Raw genomic sequence first — 23,279 nt, 5'->3', positions numbered from 1 at the left:
AGGTTTGACGACATTCCTCAACGCTTCTGCAACAATGGGCGCAAACCTATATGGCTGGAGCACTCATTGTTGAACAACATATCTGGGAGTGATTTTATGTTCTGTTCGCCAAATTGTATTAACAGCTACGCCTAACCCTAACCCATGTTCCCTGTGATGTAGCTTATAACACAGATAAAAATCCTGGAAGCTATATTCCAAAGCTGTAACACACGCGCGCATGTACATGCACAACCATATACACAACAGATCTGTGTTATAAGATATGACATTAGAAGCTCAAGGGTTTATTTCTACAGACTTCTTCATTTAAATACAATATGACTGGTGTATTTCATGCATCGCTTTGTTCTAAACAATTCTGACATACACGTGTAATATGTAACATGCACGTGCAGGTGGTTGTTAATAACGGTAAAGAGTTACCGAGCAGATTTACATAACATACTTATAACCATCAGATGTATATACGATAAAAAAAAACACCCTTCACATTGTATTTAAAAGTAGATCAAAAACTTTTGGCTATCGAATGTTGGCGAAATATGTAATCCTATTGATGATGTTGTTTCTACGCGTATTTGTTTTATACTTCATTTCGTATTGGAAATCTTTTTCTGGAAATGTTTAATATACTGAAATTAATGAAAGTTTGTTAAATGTTGGAATAGTTTCCGTGGAAAAAAAGATAGTTCGATTTATAGGTACTGAAATATGTTTACTGTTCACTTCACTTCTATATATCCAAAAGATATGTGTAATAAGAACAACTGTCTAGTTGTTCGGATAAAATGGAAAGGCGAGGTCCCGTGTACACATTATCTTGCACGTAAGAGAACCCTGACTGTTGAAATTCGATATAATGTACGCTACACAGCCGCTGTCCTGGCAAAATGTCCCTAATAGCAAACTGCATGGCGTATGCCCGTCTTCATTAGCATATTTTATATTTTATCATTGCTTGATAATGACTAGAGAAGCATAGTCGAAATGCCGCTCAGTAATAAACAATAATTGTATTCCGTAAAATTGTGACCTGTATATTAAAGTTCAATTACTTAAACATACATTATGCAAGAGCTAAATCTAACTATTGCTAGTCTTTATTTAGGCTTCAGATGTTATAGAAATTATTAATAAGACCTTTATTTACACGACAAGCCCAAGATCAACTCTGTAGACCCACGGATGGCTTGGATACAGTTTGGATTTAAACAGTCGTCCATTTAAAATTAAATCAAAAAATGGCGGACTAAGCTAACGTTTACCGTTAGTCGCTGATGCCACTACCGGAAACTGGTGATGAAAGACCTGCCAAACGAGGCTACCACAGTCATTGAGCATGTTACTTTATAATTGAGAATATGTGGGTGGACTTATCGTCTGTCAATCAAACGATCGCCAATTCTCATAGACGGTGCAGACACAGTTGATGCCTAATTCTAGTTCAAACTTCCAACAGTGACAATTCCTTTCAGAACAAGTAATTTGACTGAAATTTTCAACATTTTCTTTTTTTATCATCTATTTTTGAATTATTATAGCAAGAATGTCCAACTCTTTATAAAACTCTTAATTAATGTATCTTTAATGCCATTGAAACAATCCATTAGCCGTTCATAACTTTATGGCAAGACATAGTTTTCAAGTTTGTAGCTAGATTTCTTCTTATTGCATACAAACGAAGACTGTCTATAATTTTCAAAAAGAATGAATATCGAGTGGGAGTGGGTGCAAAATGAGAGCGTAACACGGGAAATCATTTGGGAAATAACACATTGATTTCTGAAAATCACCAAATCAGATTGAAATCTACCCATCATGGAATTATTTTTGGGATAAAGCCCAAGGAAATATTATTTGAGACTGACAAATTAGGAGTACAGTGAGCTAATGTGATAATTTACTTATTCTGGACAGAAAACGGCAAGAAGTTGAACTGCTACATCCTTAGACATAATACTCTCTACATTTGGAGTTTTCATCTGTCCTAGGTCGAGCAACTGATCCTTCACAGGTGTAAATATCTAGGGAGGTTGAAGTCGTACCGTTCAAAGTACTGTTTTTGCGATTAAGGTGTGGCAACATTAGGCAGAGTTTAAGTGAATAAATAGTTTAAACAGCAACAACTTAAAGGGTGGGTCTAAGTTTTTCCACATGTGTAAGCTAAATACCAGCATACCTACTATTCCAGAGATGTTTGTAGTATATACAAGCCTTACTAGATTCATTTATAAGAAAAACTTACTAACTTTTATATAAATCTACATCTGAACTTATCACTTTGATTAGGTAAAACTGGATCTCATTTTATTTGCATTAATGATATCAAAATAACTTATGTCATGTTAAAATGAAGGATTAAATTTTGTTAATCAATTTAAATCTCTTATCTTACAATATGAAAGTAGAATCAACGGCATTAATGCAAATATGAAGTAAAATCAACGGTATCAATCAAAATATAAAGTAAAATCAACGGTATCATTCAAAATATGAAGTAGAATCAACGGTATCAATCAATTTGTGATCTAGAATCAACGGTAAAATATGATGTAGAATCAACTGTATCAATCAACATTTCGAAAAATATTTCTTACATCATATACCCAATCTGTATCCAGGTTTCATTTTCTATCTCGAAGTTCTAATAGCAAAGGTATTCGCGGTGTTTCTTGAAAACCCAAACGAAGCAACACATTGCGACGTTTGTCATACGCATAACAAATGAAATGAAATGGGAACTTAACGTCCCACTGCTTTGGTCTGAATGGGTCCGCGACGCACACGTATAAGAATACATTTTCGGATACATAATGGAATGTAGAAGGAAGAGTTTTTTCTGCCACAATCATTATATATACGAGAAATATATTCTGAACATTATCAATTTAATCGCGAACTCCTGCTATGTAACATATAAATTAATAATCAGCATATCGAGATAGGAACCGTTATATATACACATGGGGTATAAAAGTCATTATATGTCTTAATAGTAAATTAATTACCTACATGAATTATACCGTGTCTGCCATGCGTTGTAAATTAAAGAAATTCTGGTATTGCGACGATCCCATTTTTTGAAATATATATGAGATTTTAAAAATTATTTGAAGTCGAGGATCTTGTTTTCACAAAATGCTTGATCTTGTGTTTGAACTTAATTTATATTAAATAAAGGAATTCGATTAATATATACTATCAATTAGTAACTTATTCTGTCGTACAATCATTAAAAACAGAAGATGGCTAATTACGATGTTACATCTCTGTGCGTCGTGAAGTACATGTCGTGCTAGTGCAAAACACTTAAGCCAGGCTGACACTTGCACGACTTTTGGCCACGATTTTGTCGTGGCAAATCGTGCCATTTTGGGGCACGAACTGGGAGGCTCCTGCACTGTTCACGACTAGTTCACGCAGAGTTCCACGACGAGTTCACGACGAGTTCACGAATGCCTGCCCATCAGTGTCCACATTGACACGAACTGTCACGACGAGTTCGCGCATAGTTTGCGCACTTCCCGCATTGGCACGACGAGTTTGCGCAATTCGGACTGTGTCGTGCCGGGAAGAGACGATGCTTATACCTGGCAGCTGCCACACACTGGCACGCATCCTCCCGCATCGTCCCGACGAGTTCACGAACAGTTTGCGCATAGTTCACGACCCGGTCGCTAAATTTTGTCGTGACCAAAATTTTGAACATTTCAAAATTCTCGTCCCGACATGGCACGCAGTCACGACGGGTTTACGCACACTTCACTCCAGTTTACGACTCGAGTCGTGCCAATGCGTGCCACGGAATCGTGCAAGTGTCAGCCTTGCTTAACATCTAAATGTAGATTAAATTTTGGACGGGGAACTGGACCCCACCCACTACTCATCTTGTTCTTCTTCTTCTTCTTCTTGGGAGCGACGCTCTTCGAAAAAGGTTTAGGGCCCTGTCAATTCAAATACGATCGACATGATATTTTACATGCGTGTTCCTTGGACAGTTGTGCATTGACGTCATAATTCCAAGATTGTTCATGGTCCATGGTATGTTCGTACTTGTTAAACATTTATTACGCAAGAGCTAAATCTGCCTACTGTAAGTCTTTCTTTAGGCCTGAAATAGTATATAATAAACTATTAGTTAGACAACTATTAACATGACAAAACCATAATCAACTCTCGATGCCATCTGATAGCTCGGATTTTCATTAGATCTGAATCCGATCTGCTGTTCAACGGTCGTTGATGATTAAACAACGGTAGTAATGACGATCGAGTATAGCCTAAAATTGAATCGCTAATATCTAGGTTTAGAGTGAAACAATTTGATTGAAATTTTCGGCATATTATCTTTTCATTATCTATTTCTTTACTATTATATCGACAATTTCAGGTTTTTATTTAATACTACCCAATGCCCTTTTAAGTCTAGTGAACCAGGAAAGAGTAGTAATCAGTTGGTTATACCTCCCTTTCACGTAGGCTACGAATACCATGAATCGCCCCGAAGCCAAACTTTTTCCCGATACGTAGGTAAATCGTAGACGGTTCTTGAAGTTCGTAAGTGTTCTTTGACGTAAAACCATTCGTGGCCATCTTTCACATGGGCTACGGATACCACGAATCGCCCCGAATCCAAACTTTGTCCGATTCATAGATAAATCGTAGACGGTTCTTGAAGTTTGTGAGTGATTCTTCGTTTTTATTTAATGTACACAATAATTTGTTAGACATTATGTGCACTAGAATTAATCAAGATTTTATTTCGATCGGGAAATGCATTATACAATAATAAACAAGTATAACCCTTGACTTTAGGTTAAGTTTATGTGACATTGTATGTGAAGTAGATATTATACTGATTGTATATTTCGGATCAAAGGCATTTAAACATGTTAAGCCCGTACTCGAACATTAATAACAGAGGCATAATACTACTTAGTGATTCAATAACATCGTAAATAAACAACCCCCTATCTATTCTTCATTGTATTCAAGAATTATTGACACCCCTATACACGAAATAATGTGGGCGACACCTTTTATTTTTGGTATGACTCTAAAATGAATTCTTTAAGAGCATTCCTTGGGTTATTATTAACTAGAATTAATTTACTCGACATGGGCTATATATAGTCTTAGGTTGGGTGGATGGCCGAATGCCCTATGGTGTGTGCTTTAGATCATATGATCTATCATTGAGTCACGTGTCAAGAAGTAATCCGGTTTCCTCAACTGCTAAAGACCCACACGCGCAAGTGCATTATTGACATATTGTCGTCTAAAGCATCATAATAAACAAGTTAAATGTTAGTATGCATGGGCGTATTCTGTGGTTTGATAAAGCAATGTGCGTGATGGATATGTGTTTTTTTTTCTGTTATGATTTTTCATTCACAGGGTCGTAACTAGCTCAGAGCAACGAGGGGGGGGGGGTGTTCTCAGGGTTGCTGTAAAATTGACGGACAACGTACATCTATTTTTTATATTGTCGACAATTTTGTCAAAGGGAGGGGGGTGAATATTTTTGCAGGGGAGTGCCCCCCCCCCCCACGCGACCCCACCCTAGATGCGGGCCTGTCCATTCATGTCCTTAATCAATCCGTCAAACATCAGATTAGCTAATTTTTTTAATGCTGTCACATATTAGATTAACTTTAGTCAAATTTAAACTGAATAGATTTAAATATTTTTAGAATGATATATGTTTGAAATAAGTTTGTTAGCGGCTTATATGTTTAATGCAATAAATGACATTGGTTAATTACGGTCTAAATTTGCTTTGTAGTGTGTGAATCCGAAATAAGATAATACGAACATATTTGAATAGTTACGTGTATTAATTCTATAATGTTAATTTATGCAAATGTTAATCGTAGCTTAATGTAAAGTTTAATGTCAGTTAGTGAGGGGATGGAGAATGATCATGTATTTTGTTATGGCAAATTTGAAATGTTAGCCGGTAATATTGACCGTTTAATGTTACGTAAATTAACATTTAAGTGTCGGGGTCAAACCTAAGTGTGTGAAACGGCAGCATTACTGTTTAATATAAATGTGTCACATAGTGAAATGTTTCGGGATGTTGTATTCTATATACCCCATTATATGCATTATCAAAGACAAAATAATCAAAATCAACTTTTATTTTTACGTTTCCTATGGACTCGTTTGTTTCGTTCTATATCATAAAACCTAATTATATTACAATTTCGTTTCGTATTTTTTTCTGTTTTTTTTTTCAACTTTGTAGTCTAGCTTTATACCTGCCAGTATTCTGTCATTAAGGCTCATATTTACAAATACTAATCGATCAGTTTCTCAAAACGCTTGGAGCCTTGTATACAAATAAGGACAATTTGATTGGACAATAAGTTCGTGTAATCAGAAACTGTAAGATGGCAATGGAAACATCGCCACCAAATCTAATTCTAATCAGATTATATTTCATAATACTAGTAGTCTTAATTAAAATTATTGTCATAAGGAATGCCATTAATATCAATATTTCGAAAATTATGTTTTGCAATCTCCAACAGTTCAACGCTATTTAACGTTTTTAAAAATACACACGTTTATTAACCGAAAAGGTATTCAACAAAGTTTGTAGATCATTAAAGGAGCTAAATCGCTAATACTTGGAACCTAGAAATTGACCCAAATGGGTCGCAACGCATATAATAATGTAGTCTGATTGTATATAAAATGATTTACATTCAATTGTTTCCGTTTTGACTCTTAATTTAAATCAGTTATGTCCAGCGAAATAAGGCATGTGTCTCAACCCTAAAGCAATTTCTAGCGTCTGGTTATTCAAGTCTATTAAGCAGGCTCTCCAGTTGAATATGTCTAGCCTTGTTCTTTCTGGTCACTTGTTGCAAATGACGCTAAAACGCACTATGGTACACGATTCGTGTACCAATGGTAAAAATATTTATTTTGTCTTAAATATTTGATATCAGAAGCCTGCCTTTTCCTGGTAAGATCACAACATCAATGTTGATATGAATTGACAAATAATTCGCATTTTCAACGTGTAAGACTTTGGATGATGATTTTCAACATGTAAGACTTTGGATGATATTGAGTTAGAGACTTAGCTACTTTAAAAGCAGTATGGATAAATTGAGGTTATGCTCATTAGATGAAGTCTTTCTTTTTTCGATAATGTCCCACTAAGTATTATTATCCAAATGCCTCATTTCACACACACTAAATATTATACTAGTTTTCCGGGCTTTTTTGTTGTTTTATTTTTTAATATTACTAAGAAAGAGTTGTTCATGGAAACAGATGGGGCGATAATAAAAACGTTCTCACAGCTGTTTTATTCTTGGGTCGAATCAATGAATATATAATTATTTGTGCTATATGCTTCATTATGTTTTTATGATATCGATTCACTCACGTGTGAATAATATTTTTGTAATTTATGATTGATAGAAGCGTAGTAATAAAACGAAATAGGAAAAGTCTTTATGCATTGTGTATAGTTAGTGTAATACTACATAATCTAGTATGCAATTGATTGTAATATGAGAACATCGGTAATAGTGTGAATTTGATATTTCGCACACCATGTGTACAGTACTTTGTTTTTATTAAACTTGAGTTAAATAAAACGATTATATACGCGTTGAAGAGTTAATTAAATGCTAATATTCCATAACTACTGTTATAAATAATATTATTTACGTGTAAGAAATATTTCATAATATAGAAATAAAATGAAATGAGGTTTAACGTCCTATTTTTCTGAACAGACTGGGCTAGTGAGCTTCTGGTTAGCGAGTCATCATTTTACCCAATATAGATTAATAGGCACACAATGTATTGAGGAAAATACACTCCTACTAATATTTGCCTTTTATACATCCATTGGTGAAAATTAGGCTGTATAGCCGACGCTCGTCCATCGCACACACTTTTTCTACAGGTATGGTCATTGTAAATTTGCGCAAAGGCTTTAACTGCAAATTTCATCATCAGATGTTCTGTTGGTTATTGTGATAAATAATTAATTAGTTTTCTATCAGATTACAAATATTTATAATAATTACTTTAGTTATTGCCCTTGGTTATGTTGTCGAATCTCGTCAACGCTCAAATATAAGTATACACATGGTACCTTTTTTACTACCAAAGTTGAATGGTGTGATATATGCACACTTTTAAAACAATGACCTATTAACCCAACTTCGGTGGTAAAATATCAAAATAACAAAGCCCCCAAAAACGGCAGCTGGGAGGGGAAGCGGGGCAATTAATCTCAAATAGATATTGGTGATTAATCTTAAAATTTATCACATGAAACAGGTTGGGCTATCTTCTGTTAGAAGTAACATTTTAGAATATTATAAAATCCTTAGGGTACAGTCTACATCACGTATATGTAATCTACATCACGTATATGGCAATTGGGTAAAATTACTGTTCAAGCATTTTATTGCACAGCTTTACCTAAACAAAATAAGCTATTTAATACCCCTCATACTCTCGTCTCATTAATAAAATAGTGTCACTTACCTAACTCTACCTAAATTCAACATTGGCTGGATTGCGTATATAGAGCAACAGATATGCATGATAAATGCAAATATTTTATTACCTTTATAAGTACTCATTAACTGATAGCTTCAACTTTTGAATTGTCTTTGTACTCATTTTCCCCTTACGAGTGGTGGTGGTTGGGCGTGTGTGTGGGTGGATATATTATAAATGTCAAAATAAACTTAAAACAATAATCCACAATAAAAATGCTTATTCGAGCCATAGCATCTAAAAGGTCTCTGTCTGTCCCGTTCGTATCGTAAATGAAGCTAAAGATTCTGATTATGGCGTTTGTCATTTCGTGTCCGTCAGGAACGCGAACCAATTAAAGTAGATGTTGTATGCTTCGCCGAATCTTACGTTTCTCAACAAGTAATATTTGACAGTTATGACAGGTTTGTCTGTTCAAAGTCGAAAAAACGAACATCTTTTTCGATTAGTGCTTTTAAGATGGAATTGGTTTACAGGAAGCAATTCTATTTCCGGTAATCATGTCAGACAAAGGGTCGAGCCAGAGTGTAATTTGTTAAAAGCATGGACTTTATATTGATTAAGACAGTTTATATTTAAGAGTAGAGGATAGCTAGCAACCGGGAGATACATGTAGAAGTACACATGCTTCGCTACCGTTCAAATATTGTCTCTGTTAATGGGATGAAAACCGCCGTGAAGATTTGTATAATTTTTCCAGTGTAGCCAGAAGACAATAATGTAATCTATTATGATTGTTAACCTTTGAAACGATTAATGGAGGAGTAAATTCTTTTTTAGGGCAGCTAAACGGAACTAAACAATTTCACTCTGTACAACTACAGCCAAAAGCCTGACATGTCGTATCTATAGACACATTTTGGGACGACGAAACCGTCTTCATCCCACGCCAAATATAAAAATAAAGAATGCACCTTAAAACAACCATGCATGATGTAACAATCTAAGATTTTCCAAGCATAAGATGTTCCTCCCTGCGCAATACCTGGCCCTACCCAATCTGATTGAAATACAGATCTGTGTTTCGTTTCGTTTTTATGTATACTTTTGATGACCTCCACTACATGAAGATTTCATTGGTTGTAGTGAGAGGTCGTGTCAGTGCTCATACGTGCGACTTTTGATCAGACGTTTGATTAACCAATCAACGTTGATGTTTCAAATGAGTACTTGGAAATACAACTTTTGCTTTGTCTTCGCTACGTATGTATACCTACAGTTCCGTTCACCGCACGCCAAGAACTCGCCACAACAGACAATTGCATTGGATAGTTCCTAACATCAATCAGAACACGGGTTATATAAGAACTCTTCCAGAACCTAGTGTAGTAAAGGCGATTAAAGCGAAAGTTTGAACTGTAAAGAAAATAAACGAAACAGGATCTGTGTTTTAATCAGTTTGGACCCTATCCTCCAATAAACGGTCTGTTGTTGAAACAAGCATCTAGTGTTGTGCTGCCGAACTGACTTATTTCTGCAAAAACTGAAGGTAGAGTGTTTAAATGCCAGTTTTCATTTTTCGAAAAAGTAAATCACAAGTCACCAAATGTTATTTAGGACTGGGAAACCTTCTTAACAATTTCAGGATTCCCTAATTTTATGCGACGCCCCATTTTCTCCTTGGACTCTACTTCTTGTGTCGTCTTTTATATCGTGTACCCTCATATTCAGTTTTCTCCCGCTCACACACACACACACACACACACACATACCAAAACAATGGAAAGGGTACTCATACAAATACTGTAAGCAATAAAAGCGAAAGTTAATCTATAGAATTAAGTATATATGATATTAACTCGAAAACATTGGGAAAGCCGTCCCGTCTGGCCATACACACATACTCACAGGTTCTGGTTCGTCAAAATCTCAACCCAACAAGGAACTAACGTAATAATGAAATTATTGATATTGAACAATTGTGTGCAAAATTGAGCAGTCGACGGTATTAGACTTTGATACATGGATCCCAATCTGCTCGTCCAGAATCAACCTCATTTATGTGTTATAAGAGTCAAAGAGACGTTTCCTGGGGCTACCTGTATTCATTGAATCTCGAAAGCAAATTTTGGTATCGATAAATGTCAGTGAAAGCGAAATCAAAGATTATGATACAAGATGATTTAAGTGCTGGCATATCAATATGTATAATTGAAAATACAATAGTATAAGAGTAAGTTAAACAGTGAATAGAACCTCAGCAGAACATAGACAATAACATATGGATTGATTATTACCACAAATTAATTAGCCACGGGTTTTTATTGAATTTTAGTTGAGTATGAAGAGAAAGAAGATTTACTTAAACAATCGGTTTATTTGCTATGCTAATGCTGTAAAGATGCGTATTTCCTTTTACAGAAACTGAAAGTGTTTTGGTGGTATCAATGGCCTGAAAGGACTTTTGTCTGATAGCGTTGTTGCAAGTGTAAACGCGCTGTACACAGTTATTTGATACCTATATATTAAGATAGGCATGTGTATCAAACTGTTCTGAATTGATCAGAAAATACAGCATTATAAAGTAAATCCGTGCTGTACTTAAAGGACAATATTGATGTCAGTCATGTCGTATGTGATAGAAGTGGTTAAACACGTTCCAGATATAATTTTAACACATGGATCATTGCTACGATAGATGTGTAATAAAGATTTCAAGAAACGGAAATGACGAAAGGAAAACACGAGTTATAATTCTATGTAACTGACTGAAGTGACGAGTGATAACAGATGCACGGGCGAATTTCTGCTTACTAATAATTTCTTCGAAGACCAAAAGTTGCTATATTTATACGAGACTGTGGGAGAGTATCTGAATTCAATAAAATAATTGACTGTCACTAGATAAGAGAAAACGAAAAAAAAATATAAAAAAAGTCCGTGCATCACCATGTTTTTATTAAATATAGAATGGATAAAAACACATTTTTATTTTTCTCGTTTTCACTTATCTAGTGACATATCCCTTCGCAGTCTCACATAACAACTTTTGGTCTTCGAAGGAATTATTAGTGAGCAAAAACTCGCCCATGTATCTGTCTCTTCAGTCAGTTATATAGAAAGATAACTCGTGTATTCCTTTTGCATTCGTCATGTCCGTTTCATGAAATCTCCATTACGCACGTATCTTAGCAATGATTGATATGTTAAAATTTTATAGGGAACGAGTTTAACCAGTTCTATCACATATATGATAATGACTGAGACCAATATTGTCTTTTAATCTAAACCGGTTTCTGGAGCATTCCCTTTTGACAAGTGGACTCCGATCAAAATAAAGCCGACCCTCTGGTCTTAGACGATTAAAGAGGTTTATTGTTTAAATCTTGATATTTTGAACGGCATTTGTTGCTTAGGGCAATTTAACAAACAAAACACTCGTAGTTTTCGTAAACACAGAACTTCGTCCAATATAATTATGCCAAACCTCTAAGCTATTTGGAAGTTAGCGAAATGCCTCAAACCAGAACCACTTCAGCGAAATTGATTGTGGATGTACGGTTTTCGTTCTTGGAACCCTTATGTCAGATCACAAGCATTGTGGAACATAACATGCAATTTTCTTTATGGAATAATACATAAAATATTTAGTTTGATATTCGTTGCGCTGTCCATCCTCTATTTCCTTTTATTCAAGTCGTACATCCCTGTAGAAATCATATCACATATTATGTTCGTCTTTTATTCGTGATTCTAATATCTTTTTATTATATCTCTCTTGTGAATAGAGGTCTGGTGGTAGTCAAGTCGATATTTGCCAGTGCTGTAATTATGTTAGAAAGATGAGATAGTGTTCATCTGTCAGGGACATAATACAGACTCACCATATCTCATCCCAACCTTTTAGTTTGATAGAGACACTAATGACATCCAGAGTTATAACTTTCGTTTTAAAAAGTCACTCACTCTTCTCGGTACTTGACATGATTCGTCTGTTCTGAGCAGTCATCACTTCTTTTTAAAATACAATCTTGTCTGACCTAGGGTTATTCGTTTTCTATGGGCATTTAAGGGCGATCGGTGGTTTTAATGAACTATGTGTTTAGGAAATACATCAATATATTAACGTTTTCTTGCAAAAGTGCTCATTAAGTATATCTTTTTATTTAATATTAAAGAAATACATGGACGTATACATTATCTTGTTTTTGACTCCTATCATTTAATTCTGGTTTTACTGCCTTTTGTAATAAATTTTAAATATTAAATTATTTTTAATTATTTAAAATTGTATATTTATATGACATAACAATATATCGCCCCTACAGTTCATGCACATTTTTGTTCATTGTCGTACAGTTAATCAGCCAGATTATGTCTAAAATAAATACCCAAACAACATGAGATAACCTTCTCTAATACCCCCGTCAAACCGGGGTGGCGTCCTTACTGCGCTGCTACGGCGATGGAAATTGGTTATAGAGCGCGTCAAGATCGCCATAAGCGTGGTAGAAACGCCAGCTATCGTGCTGTGGTTTCCACAAACGCCAAGGTTCTGCGATTGGAACTGGAAAGCTATGGGAATGCGACTTTTTTCAAGTTTGTAATTTTGGGGGATATTTTATCGTGTTGTGTTCACGTTTGCCGGCGACCTTGTGCATTTTCCTGGTCGCCGTACGGTCGCATCAGCGCGGTAAAGACGCCACCCCGGTCTGATGGGGGCATTAATCTTTATAATATTGAATCCTTATTAGGTAGGGCAAAAGAATTTGGTTGTATTGAATCATTTATTGTAGCTTCCCTTCTACAACAATAAAGCCAAGCGACTGTAATTTAGATATATATTATTATTAACATTAAATTGGAGATAGTCTTAACTGCTAGATGTTTTGTTTCCACAGAGTTTTAATAAAAGGATATTTCTTGAAACGGGTATTTATAATATGACAGTCTAGACGAGTTGTTACGTTCATTTTCTATTAATATGGTTAATTGTAAGCTAAGATCATTGGTATGGATGCCCTACTGGTAGTCTTTAAGCAGGAAGCAAGCCGGTTTCTCCGAGGAACTGAACACAGTTACATAGTACTCAGTAGAGAGAGAGAGAGAGAGAGAGAGAGAGAGAGATAAATGGGGTTTAACGTCCACTCGACACAAACTAGGTCATTTCGGGACTAACATACGGTTTAATGTTTATTTCAATAATTCGCTTGCGCGTAGGGGTCTTTAGCAGTGGGGGGAAACCGGAGAACCCTAAAGAAACCCTCGAGATTGGACTGGCGACCCTATTCCTTGTCACGTACAACCGGGGGAAACGAAACCCCGCCAGTTGACTCAATGACAGACCGTATGATACAGCGCGCGCGTGCTAACCATTCGGCCATCCAACACCCCCTCCCCCAGTAGAGTTACATATTTATATCAACAAAGAGAGAGAGAGAAATGGGGTTTAACGTCTACTCAACACAAACTAGATCATTTCGGGACTAACACATGGTTTAATTTTATTTCAACAATTCGCTTGCGCGAAGGGGTCTTTAGCAGTGGGGGGCAACCGGAGGACCCGGAGAAAAAACATGATGTTGGACAGATGACCCTACTCTTTGTCACGTACAACCGGGAAATCGAAACCACGCTAGTTGACGCAGTTACAGACCTTATGATACAGCGCGCACGTGCTAGCCATTCGGCCACCCAACCAGCCAGATAACTGATCAGGGGATGTACCAGTTCAAATTTATTATTTTATTATTACTCAAAATATTTGAACGATAAAACTCTTTAAAATAAGATAATGATTTAAAAACAAAATATAAATTGAAACCTTTTGAAAATAAATGGAGTTTTAATTGTTTATTCAAAATAACCAGAGACTGGGTATTGCGTATATTTAAAGGAACTTATGCACAGAAACACATGGTATACAGTGCACGTCTCAAATGAAACTACTGTTCAGTGTTCCAAGAGTATTGTTCAACCGTGTGTTGGGTTGTCTCCCGATCTTCCGGCTGAATACAACATTTTCAATTATTCACCAAGGATAGGGGTGGGAGTGTTTAGTAACTAAAGATATTTATTAGTGTTTAGAAACTGCCTTTCGCAATGCTCAATGTAACTAGGGCAGAATTAATTAGCGTAACCTTGAGGTATCCCATAATTAGATTAGTAAATTAGATTATTTACATTAGGAAATTTATTTTATTGAATTATATTGTGTAAGCCTAATTATTGCTTAATACGTAGACAAATTTTCGACTGTTAAGAAAATAGCATAATTGCACATTTACCAGTACATCACTTCTATGTATATTTTGAATAGGTGAAATGAATGGAAATTTGGATTAACGTCCTACTTTTCCGTACTGACTGGGATACGCCATACTGTGTGCTAAGAGCTGCATTTTGCCCAGAGAGCGGCGCTACGGTCTAAACTCATTTCGACTTCTAACTGCCAGGGGTTGCTGACCAAGCCCTCCACAAGCCCTCCACCATACATGTATTAAATAGAATAATTTCGAGATGATACCATATCGTTTTTTTAAAAAAAACAACATAAGTTATGATGTTACTGCTGGTGTAGTAAAGTTGGAGCACTACTACTATTGTTTCTCATATTTCATTGATGATAGTTTGGCGGTCAGCAGGGACTGAATGACTGGTGGATCTTCACAATAACTGATCTTCAAAACGTAAAGCATTGATTACCGGCAATAGCCCAAGATAGATTGTATACATTATAACTGATGTTTTGCCATCTTTGACACTAACATAAAATAACTCATTCAAAACTAATTACTATGATTGTTACCTCACGACACCATTAAAATATTAATAGTCATCATTACACGCTACTTCAAACTATACACAAACACGAAGGTTCATTGATTGCTTGGTAACCGATATAAATATACTATATACAGTCAAGTTCAATTTTCAAGGAATGAGTTGAAACCTGTAGATGTTTCTGCTATTTTTCGTGGAAATATTCCAAACCACAGACCGGGTCCCAACCAGTTTTATCTTTAAACGCGGTGGCAGGATCAATGTTAAAGTGACAACATGATCGAGGCCCATTTGTCGTTTGGAACTTAGACAAGCCGGAACATCTTATTTTCTCGAACAACTTGTTGTGTAATAATATGAAGCTTAACGTCATACTTTTTTTTTAACAATTGGGCTAATGAAGACGGGCTGGTCTGTGAGGGAAATGTTACCACGCCAGCGCTGTTTCATCCTGATCTTTTTTCGAATTCCAGCTGTTAATTAAGCGTTCTTTTACATGTACGCCAACATGTACGCGGCGCCTCCGGTATTCATAACCATCTGAACAACAAGACACCGTTTCCAGCTAGGCCTTCGTCATACATCAATGACACGGGGAAACCAGACTGAAAATTTTCTCTGCCAACCCGGGATTGGAACCCGGTACCAATTTACCACCATTGCTCCCTGAATAATTTGCTGAATAGGCTATGGTAAAGCGCTGAATTTCTTATTATACACATTAAGTAACATAACTTAAAAAAAAGCTTTAATTAATTTAGAGTCGAATATCGTTTAAAATAACTACTATTGTTTTGTAGTTGATGCAGCTAACAAATCATGAAATCATTTAAATAGATAATAATTATTAATTTCCCAAGGAACCAAATGTTCCGTTATTTTTTATATTTAGACTGTTGATATAGTAGCTATCGTTTTATAGCAATTAACTAATGAATTAAATTACAACGCTTTTATATTGACATAAACTTGTGAACCATTGTATGATGTTTTAATCTAATCGATAGAAAGTAATAATAGAAGCCATAACATCATCTAAAACAAACATTATTTGAACAAATAATTAGAACACAATCGAGGAAAAAAATCTTTTTCTTCCTGTATTCTGAATGATTCGTGTTGATTCTTGTAGAAACTTAACAGTTGTTAAAAGCACCGTATGTACGACACCATGGTCTCTGTCATTTTTCTCCATTTTCATCGTCGTAATCATTATTCATCCACCATTATTATTATAATTCACATCTTCATCATTATTATTATTTTCTTATCATCATACCATAGTGATTTTTATCACTTATCGACATCATTCATATACATCGTTATTACATTCTTTATAATCCCGCAGGGCAATGGAAGACATACTGTCCCTTTGTTTCTTTCGGTTTTGAATTTGTCAATGCATTGTGTGCGTGTATATTCACAAAAATACTGCAGTAGTCTTAATGACCGTGCTAAAGATGTGATGAGACGTCGGGTGTTTTAAGGCACTGCAGCATGGGTTTTCCCAGTACTTTAAGAGGGACTCCGGGGGATTAGCTTAACATCCCAATGGCTGAGTAATGAAATTAGCATTAGAGTTTATTCATGCCATGGCATGACATGTTTAATCAAATCTTAAACAGTCTAGTATGTAGCGATCGGTGTGGTACAAGAGGCAGGTTACTCCCATTCCTTCCGGAACACCTGATACAACTGTGCTATCATTACGTCCGTCTATTTGATCCTTTCCGGTGGTGATATCCATTTACTTTTTACTTTGATTTATCATTTCATATTTATTAATTTTGATTTGTTTTTTGGGGTGGATGAAACAATATTTTTTATTCATTATATGGCTAGTTGTTAATCAATTTGCTGTAATTATTTACAGAAGTTGAAGGTGGCAAATCCAGAAAGCGACAGTTGAAACCTAGTTTTGTGTCTGAAGTAACCAATATCACTGTACACGTTGGTGAGGAGGCTGTTTTACCTTGTACAATACATTACGTGGGAACCAGACAGGTAAGAATATCACTTGTCAATTTGAAATCAAATGGTTTAATGCCCTATTTTTCTGCATATACTGGGCTAAGGAAGACGGACATGTGAGGGAAATTTTGCCCGGATAGCGGCACGGAACCTCAGTCCTACACAACTGACAAGCCGCCGGACGATTTTTCTTGACCAAAACCGGGATCGAACACGGGATCTGCAGGTTAGTGAGCCAACGTCTTCTTAGGAAACTTTGCTCCGACAGCGGCACAACTGCCTACTCATATTTCGATTTCCAATTGTCAGTGGATCTTTAATGCGTCATCAATGGTATATAATATGTATACATGGAATCTGGTATTTTTCGTCCCACTAAACGACAAGAAGCTTTTCCTTGCTAGGTTAATCATCAAGCGCCGTGGGCTAGGTTTTTCGATCTAGAAAATCTCGAGTATCCCATCAGTACCACCGGAATAGCCATAATCAACGAGTCAACGCGGTCCCCGGTAGTGAAGTGATAGCAGCTTCTGGTAGTTAACCATTTAATTTCATTTTGACAGTTTTGACATCTGTTGCGCTATGTGTCTTGTCACTGTAAGAGTTCGAGCACACACACGGACTACTCCTTTACAAATTATAATTTTCAGTTTACCATTCACGTCTACCCAAGTGTTTAGTATGGGTGTTGTATGTCCTTCAATATACGCGATCTCGTGTAATGGTGTATAGAAGTTGCATGGAAATAAAACCATCATCACTCGTTAAATGTAGATTTATTTACAAGTAATCTAGCAGAACTCGTCTACTGCACCAAGAAAATGATTTAACAAAATATTAGAGAGAGGATTTATTGATAAAGAAAACATTTCGGTGGCGTCAAGTCGTTTTCTTTCTAAATATATAGACTGGTGTGATAAATCTTGAAATCGATATATTTGGATAGAACATGCAGAGTTATCTTATCTTGTTGTTGTTGTTACACGTGATTACCTTGATGAGAAACCTTTAAAAAAAACATAATCTGTTAGATCTTACACCCGAAAATAATGTTGGAGCAAATTGTGTTTATATTTAGCAGATGTATAATCAACGCACTTGTTAATACATCGATATACAATACGTTGACTAGTGGTCTTCAAAAATTAAAGCAAATTGCTCTTAAAATACTGTATTTTAATAAAAGATTCATAAACAGATAATCTTCTATGAATGAATTGGTACTTGAATTTGCGTAATTGCATAAAACAACGATATATATGTCTGGCGTATATGAATAATCTGAGAGTATCTGGATTGTTGTGCCTTTAAAAATAAAAAAATAAAATGTACAAACGGCATACTAGTAACATAATCATTTGGATGCAGTGTGTGAAAATGTTGCTTTAACAACGACGCATTGCTAAATTGTTAACACGCACGAATACGCATATGAAAGGCAGAAAGGATAGCTGCTCTCTTAGATATGATCAACAGTTTAACGTATATTTAGTATGTATAACTTCAGATCTTAAACGTTCCTAGAACCAATCAAAACCTGATATGCAAAAGAAATGAAGTGAAAGGGGACTTACCGTCCCTAATTTGCTCTGACAGAGGCGCTACAGTCTATTCTTAGGGGATCTTGAACATGCTGCCAGTGGTAAACGTGGGATTTTGGTTTGTCGATCCATCACTCCCAGTTATAGTGTGCCAAACTAAATTTAATCAATCCCTTAGCTTAATATTCTCCGTTACAGGTATCATGGAAGAAGATGGGAGATGATTTCTTTTTGACAATAGGAGATATCACGTGGACCCGCACTGATGAGATTAGTGTAGAGCATGAACAACATGCTGATGAAGTTAGCGACTGGCATCTCGTGATTAAATCTGTCAGTTTTAAAGATGCTGGTATTTATGAATGTTCTATTATAGCCAAGATGAAACAAACACACCAAATCACTTTAAATGTGTTAGGTATGTATGCAATGAAATGAAATGAAATGTAATTTAACGGTGTCAATCAAGACTTGCATCCGCCATGCAGTCTGCTATGACGGAACTTTTGGCATGACAGTGGCGGCACGATCTACTCATATTTCGTTTTGAAACTGTCTAGGGTTCTTTTACGTGCACGCCATCGTGTACTCTAGACCGGGGTTTCTCGTCTCATCCGAATGACTAGATAATGTTTCTCCCAGGCCTTATGTCCTGCCACACTTATAAGGGAAAGCCACGCTGGAATTGAAGAGGTACTTTGTCGGTCAGCACCGGGGTATAAACAAAAACCTCCTGGTTAGTGAGTCAGTGGCTGACTGTCTGTGCCACAGGTATAATGAAGACGAACGCTTAGTACCTGTCTTAAATATTGGATATCAAAAACCCATATTTTCCCAGTATGATCACAACATCAAAGTTGAGTTAAATTGACAAATAATTCATGTTTTTAATGTCGAAGACTTTGCATGATATTGAGTTAAAGACTTAGTTACTTTAAACATACATTATGCAAAAGCTAAAGCTGCATATTGAAGGTCTTTCTTTAGGCCTGGAATGTCATATAAACTATTAATCTGACATTTATTAACATGAAAAGACCTTAGTCAACTCTCGGTGCCATCTTATGTGTCGGATTTTCACTGGATTTGAATCCGATCTACTGTCCAACACACATTGATGATTGAAACCAAAAATGGATAATCGAGTCTATGTTTTTATGTGGTACTGATGTTCGAGGCTAGGCCTAAAATTCAATTGCTAATATCTTGATTCAGGGTGGAGTAATTTGACTGAAATTTTCAGCATATTCCCTTTACATTATCAAGTTTTTAACAATTATAGTGAGAACTTCCAGCTCCTTGCCTCATCTTCCATATTGTGTCTTTAATTATTGACGAAATTGTTTTCTGCTCGTTGATTTCTTTCGACCCACAAAATGAACCCTTCCCATCGATAGGAATGTCCTTATAAATATACTAATTGTTACATTTGTCATATTTCCAGAAGAAAGAGAGAAAAAAGAAGGCAAGTTTCATTATATTATTTTACTGTCACATACATGTACACCTAAAAACGTAGGGGATATTGAAATGCAAATACCTATGCAAGTTGTGATATGATAAATAGTCATGAACACTTTACATGCTTAGAGAGTATGTTCACAGATGAAGAACTTATCGCCTTAACAGAACCACAGAACTTCGCCTGCGACACGCAATAGCACCATACACGTTTGGGGGGTTTCATTGTCAAATTTGACACTTCAAGGAAGGGTTGATAAAAACTGCCGCGTGCTGCTTTATCCTATCCATGGTTGCTTTCCTGTCGGTTCTTGCATAAGATTTACTGTTTAGCATAGCTTTGCTTTAGTGCGTTACGTTTAATTTGCAATGAGACGTCTTCAACATGACGAACGTCTACATGCTACTGGCATGCTTCAAATGGGTTCTACATAGCGAGCAGTAACCAGCATGCTTAATGTGTCACCGTCTGTGATCAGCAAACTGGGGAACTGGTACCAACAAACACACACTGCTGATGATAGACCTCGTTCAGGTCGTCCTAGAGCTACTACACAAGCCCATAGGATCGATACATTCGTACACAGGTCATGCGAAATCGAGGACAAACGGCCAATCAGCTTTCTGTAAACTTGTACCAAGTTATGGTGTGGAGACGAATCACAATGAGTGGCCGAACGGACTTGCATATTGTTCAAGGAAGGGTCACTGTGTGTTCTACCGCTAGTTCTGCCCTTTGCTCAACGTGCAGATCGACGTTTCGTCTTTCAAGAAGATAATGCCCGTGCCCATCGCGCTCGTGTCGTGAATGACTACCTCCAGCGTCACCATATTGTCCATATGCCTTGGCCAGCCATGAGTCCTGACCTTTTCCCTATAGGTCATGTCTGGGACATGATCGGGAAACATGTTCGTCGACGTCAACGTCAACCGACAACACTGCAAGAATTGGCCGTGGCACTGCAAGAAGAGTTGGTCAGATTGCCCCAAATCGTGATTGGACGGTTGATTAGGAGCATGCCACGACGAATTGCTGAATGTCTGAGGATTGGTGGGGCAATTACTCATTATTAAGACAAAAATCAAAAACGCCCATTTTCACTTTTGACAGTGTATCTCTACGAGTGAAATGGGGCCGTCAGATAAGCCACCCATATGAACTGTTTATGTTCATGTGTAGGCAATTGGCCTGTTATAAACATACACTGGTTACCTCTAGTAAAAACAGTAGTGCATTTCCGCAGTTTTGTATTGTTTCTGAATATCCCCTACTTTTTTTTAAGAAACTATTATTTTATAAATAATATATCATATTAGTCAGTCAGTGGAAGGGAGACAACTACGTTTAGCTTTGAGAAAATGTACATTGAACAGCATAATTTCACATCCTTGCAGTATCCATTCCAAGGCGGTTTCATTTATTCTGTGTTTAAAGTCCTGATGGGTCATTTACATTTTCGCTAAAATATATAATTCTCACGACTTAATGGACGCTAAATATGTACATATTTTTATTTAACATTTCATTATGAAAACGAAATTTAAATACCAACGCTACAAGGGATTACTATTGCTTAAAATGGCGCATCGGGACTTTAAGATTTAAAACGTGTATATTTATATGCCCTAGTCCTGCGTCTGAATGTTGAAATTTCAAATAGTCATCTCGATAAAATACAAAAATTAAGTACTGAAATTTATGTTATGTTATTTAACATCCCCTACAATTTTCTGAAAACTGTGCTGTTTCAATAGTACATTACCCCACTCCATGAAAAACGGAACTAAATATCGAGTCAAGTTTTAGTTTCTGGACAGTTTTTAATGACCCTGGGCGGTTGGGGGACCGAATGGTTTAACGTGTGCGCGTTCGATTACAAGATCTGTCATTGAACCAAAACGCGTGGTTTCGACTCCCCGCTTGAACATGACAAGGAACTAAAACTAAATCATATTTTAGTACCGAAATAACCCGTTAGAACAAAATTAAATTCAATTAAATTTTTGTTTTAATTTTTCAAAATGTTATTTATTCATTTCATTTCATTTTCAGGTATGAAGTTAACGGGTAATCGTTTTATAAACCTAGGAGAACATGTTGTGTTGACGTGTAATGCTACAGGTGGACATCTTATTCCCGAAGAAATAGACTGGTTTAAAGATGGAAATATCATTCATACTGAATACGATCAAAGTGTCCGAATAAATAAAAAAGTGGATTTAAAAGCAAGATCGTTGATAAGTGAACTTATTGTTGAGCGAAGTAAAGTTAGTGATTCGGGAACGTATATATGCCGAAGTTCTAATGAAGATATCCAAAGTCTAGATGTCACGGTTTTAGTAGGTAAGAATTATAAAAAAATGACATTATTTAATAAATATATAATGAAATCACAAGACTGAAAGTTATTCTACATAAAGCACATAACGAGCGGGTCCTTATTATATAATTATTGTTTTAGTAATCTAAGATGCTACTGTTGCTATCGTCAGTGGTATGATCATTAGTTCAACGTTACAATATATATAGATAATAGGTTGGTAAAACCAAACGAATAAGAATCCCAGTTTCACCTGAAAAAAAAATCCACAAATAAGACTAGTAATCAGTTAGGCTGGTGTCACTGGGTAACGCACTAATATCTGATATCAGAAACGCAATGGTAGCATTAATGAATTGTACTTCACTGTTACGGTCCTTTTTGACAAGACAGTCACAGTAGCTAAGTGATTAAGCCACTGATTCACAAACAAGGTTTGGGTTTTGATCGCTGTGTTTGCCGGGAAAGTTCCTCGGGGACTTTCCAGTCTGGTGTCTCCTTGTAAGTGATGCAGGAAATTCGTCTAGTCGTTCGGATGGGGCGAAAGACCGGTGTCCCGAGTACATGTTGGTGTAAACGTTAAAGAACCAGAGACAGTTGGAATTCAATTAAAGGCTGTCCGGGCAAAATATCCCACATAGCATATATGTCCGTTGTCATTAGCCCGGTTGGTTCAGAAAAGTAGGACGTTAAACCCCATTTCGTTTCATTCATTCATTTC

The 23,279-nt window shown here is 36.2% G+C and overlaps 1 long non-coding RNA gene across 1 annotated transcript in view; it reads left to right on the top strand.

Moving 5' to 3' along the window:
• LOC126817578 (uncharacterized) overlaps positions 1-20,242 on the top strand; it is a 135,422-nt gene extending 115,180 nt beyond the window's left edge. Inside the window, exons 3-5 of the long non-coding RNA XR_007679055.2 lie at positions 17,138-17,268; positions 18,975-19,194; positions 20,221-20,242. This is a non-coding gene — a long non-coding RNA (uncharacterized LOC126817578). The remainder of the gene's footprint in view (positions 1-17,137; positions 17,269-18,974; positions 19,195-20,220) is intronic.
• The last annotated feature ends 3,037 nt before the right edge of the window (positions 20,243-23,279 follow it).

This window comes from Patella vulgata, chromosome 4 (assembly GCF_932274485.2).
Source record: "Patella vulgata chromosome 4, xgPatVulg1.2, whole genome shotgun sequence".
NCBI classification, from domain to species: Eukaryota; Metazoa; Mollusca; class Gastropoda; family Patellidae; genus Patella; species Patella vulgata.
The sequence above is the reverse complement of the archived record's forward strand: the minus strand, read 5'-3'. Positions and strand labels throughout refer to the sequence as shown.